Raw genomic sequence first — 9,683 nt, 5'->3', positions numbered from 1 at the left:
AAACACAGCCGTGTGGCGCGCAAGGCTTAATCATATGTAACATACAAACACTAAGTTTGTCTGCTGTAATGTATTGCTACCCTGTTCTTAAAGCAAGTATCATGACATTGGTTGTAAAAATGACTTTATTACTTAGGGAATCATATGAAATAACACCTTGTCAGATGCCAAGATGAATAATACAAACCCCTATTTCTAATGTGCGGTATTGTTTGTTGTGTTTTTTATCACCTTGTTTCTAATTAACATTAACAATTATGGTGCAGATCTCTACTTCACATATTATTTAGAGAAGCTGAAAGAGCGCCAATTTGGTATGGATCAGATTTTGCTGAAATAGTAATCCATGGATATTGAAAGATATATGTGATAACTGTCCTGAAATAATACGTTTTTGACAAACAGCGTAGGCCTACATGTACATTGGTCTACATTAATTACATCAGTGGATGAAATAATTTTGTATGAAAAGTATGCATATAAGTTTTGAAGGCTATAATGTCACAACGAATATAGTGAATTTGTTATCACTTGAATTAATGAAGAGGGTAAAAAATTTAATGGATCAGTTATCAAATCACATATTTGAATAGGGTTTATGCATTGTTGTTGGGTTTAACATTATTGTATTCTATCTTTAACTCTAAGCTCGTAGTAACTATAGGCCGCGGAGCAGCTTTAGCTCCTGCGACAGAGCGAATAGGGCACTCGGAACGAATACGTCATACCTACGTATGTAGTAAGTGTTTAGCGAGACGTCTTACGATTAATGAACAAAAGGCGCAGCCCCCAAACCCTCTCATAACTTAGATTAAGATGAAAATAACACAGTTACACAAAGAATTGTAATTATAGTGATATTATATATCTATATTTAATGAGTAAAATGTGTGTTTTAAACTTAACTTAACTAATCGCCGATGATGAATCTAAAAACAAATATTTTTACAAAGTGGGCGTTTGTTCTCTTGTTTTGAAGGTTTATCGGGCGTCAGAGCAACATCAAAGCAGCCATGCAGAGGAACCCTTTGCGCATTTGGGCACGGTATCGGAAATAGACGCGGCGCGGCGTATAGCACACCCGCCCTCCTCCGTGGCATCAGCACGAAAACGCGCATAGCGCCGCTCAATACAACTAACCTGCACTATCTGAATACTTTTATCGATCCGCTTTAGGGTAATACGGGGATACGATGCTGGAATCGTCGAAACTGAGAGGTTCTGTTCATAGGCACGAGGTTTTGAGTAGCCACGAGCTGTGGGCACGGCTCGAAATGCCCCCACAAAGATTGTTTGGGTAATGTGCGCGCGTCTATAAAGCCGTCAAAACGGAATTTTAACGTTTTCTGTCTGAGACCACGGCCTACGGCAAGCGCCAATCACCGACACGTGCTTCGCCACGGCCGTGCGTGAACGTGATAAGCCAGCTCTGTGCTGTTGCTTACGCCGTAACTCTAAACCGGCGCAGGCGAGCGTCTACAATAGTAACACGTTTGAAACATAGTCTACGGATCGAGCATTCTACATGAATTCACATAAGGTTTCCAAACACGGGATTCACGACGGGTTTCTACACGGATTAAAAATACGATCGAAGCCATTGCTATTGGCCCGTAGCAAACGTGCCCCCACTTTCTTACCGTGTGGCCGTTTTGACATGCTACGGATCGAAGCCCCATCTCCGATTCACATACAGGTTTCGAACACGGGATTCAGCCTGGCAATGCCTGAAGAAAGACGACCGGCCAGTCCGACGCGTATATAAACCATCTGGCAGGGGTATGCACGCCCCCCCCCCACATCTCGTCTCGCTCCCCCGTGTGTCCTGCGCCGGTCGCTCATCATATCATGCATTTTGGAACCATTCTACGATGATGGATCATGTCTCGACTGTGTGCTGATGAAGTCGCTCGCATTGGCCTGTATACAAAGTAAACGTCACGTATTGACCATATAATCTGCTATAATGACCAGGGGCCCGTTGTCAGAAACATCGTAAACCGCGCACGATCGCGTCACTTGCGGCCATAGATTACTGCATAACGATACGAATTATCCGTCACTTCGTTTGGAAGTTTTAATACATTATTTTCATGAAATTTCTTGTAATATGCCTTACGAGTATATTGATAGCCTTTCTGTAGCTATAATTATGACATTATGTAAGATACATATGCACTGCAAATATAAAATATACGCACGCACGCACACGCACCCGCAGTGACACACTCGGACGCACACGCACACGCACACACAAACACGCACGCACACGCACACGCGCATGCACGCACACGCACACGCACACGCACACGCACACGCACTTACATGCACACGCACACGTACACACAGGGACACACTCACACGCACACGCACACGCACACGCACTCGCGCACACAGTGACACATTCACACGCACACGCACACGCACACACACGCACACACAAGGACACACAAACACGCACTCGCGCGCACCGGCCTCGGCTATGGTCCGTAGCAACGTGCCCCACATGAGTCTAGAACATATGCACCCTCTTCACCCTCCTTCGCCTGTCTACCTCTCATTCCTTCCATTCTCCTCACCATCTTTCTTCTCCTTATCATCACCACCATCCTCCTATCCTGCTTTTCCTAATTACCTCTCTTCATCTATTATTACGAACATGACTATTCGAATCACCCCGTGACTCTGTGTATATAGATTACCTTGCTCTATGGCAGACCATGCAGTACGCCCGCACATAATCCACGGGGACGGAAACGAATACTAACGCAATCGGAAGTAGAGGTATCTGGTACGCGTAAAGGCTACATACGTTTTAATGTTACACATACCTCTGCTGAACGCGGTTGGTTATGTTTCAGGAGGCAGCTGTTGTATGTCGATCCAAATATCTGGCGCGACACTGGTGGATACATCTTCGAGGGGTTCGTTGATCTCAGTGAGACGTACGCTTACAACATGTGGGTGGATGGCCGTTTCAGGAAGGTGCCGGTTGGAGTTAACAAGGGTGATATAAAACCTCAAGACGCGTACCTTTTTAATAATACCTTCGGTAATCTGCTGCTCAAGTTTTACGTTCATGATTACTGGTTGGGCACAACTGGAAGATTCGCTGGCTCGTAGATTTCAAATGAAGACGTTTGTGCCGTGTATAGTGGCTGTTTGCGGTTCGTGTTTAATTAACCCAGCTGTTTGGCCCAGCTGATCCCTCCCAGGCGATCCTGCACACTAACAAAACCCGTGCGTCCGCGCCTATAAGTGGCTATGCCGTATACTTACTGCGTGGGATACTTCTCTGTTTAAAATATCATTGTTTGACTGACATTAAGTAGCTCGAATTTTGTAAATAGTGCTATGAGCGGTGTGTTTATTTTCGATATTCAACAGTTCGACCGCGTTTGTAATCGCCAATATCGCTATTTCACCGAATCAAATTTCATGAGATATAATGATAGCAGGAGTGAATAATAGAGATTATATTATTCTCTATTATTCACTCCTGCTGATAGTAATAGTGATGATGATGATGATGATGATCATGATGATGATGATCATGATGATGATGATGATCATGATGATGATGATCATGATGATGATGATGATCATGATCATGATGATCATGATGGTTGCGCGTAATAGTTTTGTCCCTAGTGCACTAGAGGTCTAGAGTTTTACGTTTGCATTTTCGATTTTGGGCTGTTCACCATGTTTCTTAATTCGGAAAATATACCAGTATTATTTTCCCTGTCATATTTTTTTTCCGTTACCTATTGCATACGCATGAACTAGAAAACGCGCGATGTCGGGAAACATTATATAGAATATCCTACCAAATTTCATGGCGTTCTTGTAAGTAGACACCAGGAAGTGTTGTCACACCCACACTCACACACGCGGGCACGTGAATGCACGCACGCACGCGCACGCTCACTCACCCTCTCGCACACACAAACACACAAAATTTAATATACATACACATACACCCATACACGCACGCAAGCACGCACGCACGCACGCGCACGCTCACTCACCCTCTCGCACACACAAACACACAAAATTTAATATACATACACATACACCCAGCCTACTGTCCTCCACAAAGATAGACCCAGCCAAAAGCATTTATTTCGCTAAAAAAAGATGCTCAATCACTCCGCAGAAGAAAGATCCATAGCTCAGCTGCAGTAGTTAGTACTAATACGACATCAAAAAATGGCGGCGACTATTTGGCGCTGTATCTACAAGATATATAAATTTGCGTGTAACACGCATAAACCAGAACTTTCACATGTAGCTACGTCCAAGGACGATGTATGCATATACGATGTCATCCGGCGGATGTGTATTCTCTGTCTGTCTGTCTTGGCATCATCCCCCCCTCTCTCTCTCTCTTCTCTTCTGCTCTCTAAGGAGAAGAAAGATGGTAGCGAGAATGGAAGGACATGAGAGGGTAGCAGGCCCGAAGGAGGAGTCGAAGAGGGCTGGCATATGTTCATAGACTCATGCTGGGGGCACGTTCGCTACCGGGCCATTCAGCCGAGGCCGGTGCGCCCTGCGAGTGCGTGTTTGTGTGTCCTTGTGCCTGTGCGTCGTGTGTGCGCCTGTGCGTGTTGCGTGTGGGTGTATGTGGTCACTGTGTGCGCCGAGTGCGCTGTCGCGATGACTTGTTGCGTGTGCGTGTGCAGTGTCTGTCCCTGCGCCTGTCACGGCCGCACGCATGTGCGTGTGGGCATGTAACGTGCGTCGTTGCGTCGATGCGTGTTTCTGTGTGTGGCGTTGTGCGTGCATGCGCGTATGTGCGTGTGCGTGGGTGTTTGTGTGCTGCGTGTGCGTGTGCGGTCGAGGGTGTGTCACTGCGGTGTGCGTGTGCGTGCGTGCGTATATTTTATATTTGCCAGTGCATATGTATCTTACATAATGTCATCAATTATAAGCTACAGAGGCATCAATATTATCGTAAGGCGATATTACAAGAAATTATCCATGAAAATCAATGCTATTAAAACTTTCCAAAACGAAGGTGACGGATATATTCGTATCGTTATGCAGATAATCGATGGCGCAAGTGAACGCGATCGTTGCGCGGTTATACGATCGTTTCTGACAACGGGCCCTGGTTCACTTCATAGCAGAATTATATGGGCAATACGCTGAGTCTTACCTTGTATACAGGCCAATGGAGCGACAATTCATCAGCACAGCAGTCGAACCATGAATCCATCATCGTAGGAATGGTCCAAAATGCTGGATCTGATGACAGCGACCGGCGCAGGACACATCGACAGGGGCGAGACGAGAGTGGGGGGTGCAGCGGGCGACGTCAACCGGGCAGGTGGTTATATACGTCGACATGCACGTCGTTCTTCTCCAGGCATGCAGTCGAATCCCGTGTCGAAACCTGTACTGCTGAATCGTGGTAGAATGCGCTTCATAATCGTTAGACTATGCTTTCAAACGCGGTCGTAATCGTAAGAAAACGTTGAGGCACGTTGCTACGGGCAATAGAATGGCTTCGATCGGTATTTGAATCCTGTAGAAAACCCGGTGTGAATCCCGCATGTGGCACCTTCTAAGTGAATTCATGTAGAATGGCCCTTGATCCGCTAGACTATGTTTCAAACGTGTACTATGTAGACGGCTCGGCCTGGCCGAGTTTGCGTGCTATTTTTTCCGTCCCGCACATGGCAACAGGCGTTCCTACTGATTGGCATGCTTTTGATTTGCCTCTGACGCCAATCGACCTTCAAACAACGAGAACAAAACGCCATTTTGTAAAATATTTGTTTTAGCTTCATCAGTCAGGCGATATATAAGTGAAGCTTTAAAACACACTTTTAACTCATTAATATAGATTATAATATCACTATAATTTACAATTCTTTGGGTGTAACTGTGTTATTTTTCATTTTAATTTAAGTTATGAGAGGCGTTTGGCTCTCGTAAGACGTCTCGCTAACCACTTAAACTAACATCCGTACGGGATACGTACTTCGTACGAGTAGCCTTCGCTCTGTCGCACGGAGTAAAGATAGCTCCCGCGGCCTATCAGTACTAGAGCATAGACAGTAAAGATAGCATACCAATATGTACAACCAAACCAACATATGGCTACCCTATTCAATATGTGATTTGATTTAACTGATCATTACTTTTTTACTCTTTCTTAATTCAACGTGAAAAACAATTCATATATGTTGGCTGGACTTATTAGCCTTTCAAAACTATATGCATTACTTTTCATACAAAATTATTTCATCCAATGATGTAATTAATGTAGACCAATGTACATGTAGGGCTACAGTGTTTCAAAAACGTATTATTTTCAGGCAGTTATCAATATTCTTTCCAATATCCATGGATTTACTATTTCAAGCAAAATCTGTCCATACCATGGCCTTTCAGTTCTCTAATAAATGTGAAGTAGCATCTGCCCACCTAATTAATGTTAATATAGCAACAAGGTGATAAAAAAAACAAACAAACAACCTACCGCCCGCACATTAAAATAGGTATGTATATATTCATCTTGAGATCTGAAGGTTGTTTATTTCATATGGCTTCCAAGCTAATAACAGTCATTTTACAACCAATGCTTTCAATGTACTTTTCTTTCAGCAGAAACAGCGTAGCAATCCATTACAGCAGACAAATTAGTTTGTAATGGTACAATATAGATTAAAGGCTTGCGCACACGGGTGTGTTTTGTTGCTGCGCCATCGGACACGCGTGGACTGATGGCGGCAGCACCAAAACACACCGGTTGTGCGCGTGCAACAGCGATTTCTTGCGTGTTGGAAATATCACACCGTGTTGATATTTTCCTTCCACGTGGCGCAGATTCCACAGCGCTGTGCGGTGTGCCTGTGTCAAGTTCCACCCCCCCCCCCCCCCCCCCCCCCCTCCCCCTCAACCGGCTCTATGTTAAACCGACCAATTAGCAGACAGAGTCAGGCGAGTCACGTGATCTTAACTTCGGATTGCAGCCGCCGGGTTGGTCACTGCCGGTACACGCACGTAACACGCACAGTACACGCACGTACACGCGGGTATACGCACGTACACGCTCGGTACAGCCACGTGCCACAGCGGGTACACGCACGTACACGCGGGCTACACGCCAGTAACACGCACGTACACGACACGTTTACCGCACGTACACGCACGTACACCGCACGTAACACGCGGGTACACGCGGATACACGCACCGTACACGCACAGTACACGCGGATACACGCACGTCACGCGCGGTACCACGATGTACACACGAGATACACGCACGTACACGCGGGCACGTACACGCGCGTACACGCAGTACAACGCACCGTACACGCACGTACACGCGAAGTAGCACCGCGGACTACCACGCACGTACAGCACGTACACGCGGGTTACACGCGGATACACGCACCCGTACCACGCGGGTACACGCGTGATACACGCAGCAGTAACACTGCGGGTACACGCAACGTCACACAGATACACGCAATGTACACGCGGTGTACACGCAAAGTTACACGCACGTACACGCGGTACCACGCGGGATACACGCACGATACACGCGAGAGTACCAGCACGTACACAGCAGAATACACGCCGTACACGCGGGTACACACACCGTTGCACGCGGCGTACACGCACAACTGTACACGCGGGTACACGGAGATACACGCACGTACACGCGGGTACACGCACGTACTACGCGGGTACACGCACGGTTTACACGCCCAGATTACACGCACGTACACACAGATACACGCACGTACACGCGGTACACGCACGTGCACGCACGCTGCCGCGGGTCACACGCACGTACACGCGCGGTACACGGAGATACACGCACGTACACGGCCGGGTACCGCGTGTAGTGCGTGTATCTGTGTGTACGTGCGCTGTACGTGCGGTACCGCGGCACGTGCGTGCCACGTTGCGCTGTACCCGGTGTACGTTGCGTGTATGTCTCCGGTACCGCGTGTACGTGCGTGTACCGCGTGTACGTGCAGTGTACTCCGCGTGTTACCCGCGTGTACGTGCCTGCGTGTAATCCGCGTGTAGTGCGTGTACCTGCGTGTATCCGCGTGCCACCCGCGATATACGTGCGATGTACGCTGCGCCACGTGGTGTACGTGCGTGTATCTGTTGTACGTGTGTGCTATCTGCGTAGTACGTTGCGTGTACAACCGCGTGTACGTGCGTGTAGTTGCGACCTGTATCCCGCCGTAGTAACCCGCTGTACGTGCGGTGTACCGGCGTGCTACGTGCGTTGTATCCGCGCTTGTTACCCGCGATGTACGTGCGGTAATCTGCGTGTACGTGCATGTGCACCGCGTGTACGCTGCCGTGTACCGCGTGTACGTAGCGTTGTATCTCCGTTACCCGGTCGCTACGTGCCGTAGTACCGCGTGTACGTGCGTGTATCCGCCGTGTTAGTCGTGTATCGGTTAATGCTGTGACCGTGCGTGTATTTCGCGCGGCACCGCGTGTACGCTGCGTGATACCCCAGCGCGCACAGTGCGTGTACCGCGTGTACGTAGCGTGTATCTGTGTGTACGTTGCGTGTACTCTGCGTAGTACGTGCGTGTACCGCGTCGTACGCTTGCGTGTATAACGTGCGTGTACGTAAGCAGTCGTATCACGCGTGTACCCGCGTGTACCGCTGGTGTACGTGCGATGTACCGCCGTGTACGTAGCGTGTACCGCGTGCACGTGCTACGTGTACCCCGCGTGTACGTGGTTATACCCGGCGTGTACGTGCCGTCGATTCTCCTGCGTCGGTACTTGGCGTGTTACGCAGATGCAACCGCAGCATGCCAACCCGACAAGTAGTAAAAGATCACGGTGACTCGTGCTTGACCTGCCTAGCTATTTGGTCGGCTTAGATTAGAGCCGGGTGTGGCACTTGCAGCAGGCACAACCGCACGCACGCTGTGGAATCTGCCACACGTGGAAGAAAATATCAAACAGTGCTGATCTTTTCCACCGCAAGAAATCGCTCGCGCGCGTGTGTTTGCGCGCGCAACGGTGTGTTTTTGTGCTGCGGCCATCAGCACGCGTGGCTGATGAGCGCCAGCAAATACCAGCCGCTATTGTGCGCAGGCTTTAGAGTGTGTGGCGCGGAATAAACTCGTCACCCGTCTTTTTTTAAAGTTTTTTTTTACATAGCATGTATTTTTGTGGGACTTAATTAAACAATGGATAGTTTTGGTACGTGGAACAAACCCAAACTTGAATTATTTCTTTGTTATAGAGTCATATCATTATATAGTTTCCTGTATGAATTTGATAAATGCCCTGAGTATTATTGTTGCTTAGAAATGTCTCCAAATTTTCAAGAAATACCAAAATTATCAAAATGGTGGGGACTTCACGACCTGAACACTGCCAGTTTGTAATGTACCTAGCGGATGTTTTATGCTAGCTGGGTAATTATACTATTACAACGGTCATTGCTATGATTATACGTACTGTTAAGTAAGTTGCTTACGCTGACGTCATTCCTCACGAGAGCCCAAACCCACTCTCATAACTTAAGATTAAGATTGACAAATAACACGTTACACAAGAATATGTAATTAATAGTGCATATTACTATTCTAATTAATGAGTACCAATGTGTGTTTAACCTTACATTATATCGGCCTGATGATGAAACTAAACAGCATATTTACAATGGGGCGTTTGTAAAA

At 47.3% G+C, this 9,683-nt stretch overlaps 1 protein-coding gene across 1 annotated transcript in view; it reads left to right on the top strand.

Moving 5' to 3' along the window:
* Positions 1 to 1,889: 1,889 nt before the first annotated feature.
* Positions 1,890 to 9,683, top strand: part of LOC106818846 — a gene marked incomplete at its 3' end in the record, with an annotated part of 10,236 nt that continues 2,442 nt past the window's right edge. The window contains 1 exon segment of the mRNA XM_014823517.1: positions 1,890 to 1,931.

This window comes from Priapulus caudatus, unplaced genomic scaffold (genome assembly GCF_000485595.1).
Source record: "Priapulus caudatus unplaced genomic scaffold, Priapulus_caudatus-5.0.1 Scaffold2580, whole genome shotgun sequence".
In the NCBI taxonomy this organism is placed as follows: domain Eukaryota; kingdom Metazoa; phylum Priapulida; class Priapulimorpha; order Priapulimorphida; family Priapulidae; genus Priapulus; species Priapulus caudatus.
This window is presented reverse-complemented; position numbering and strand designations above follow the sequence as displayed.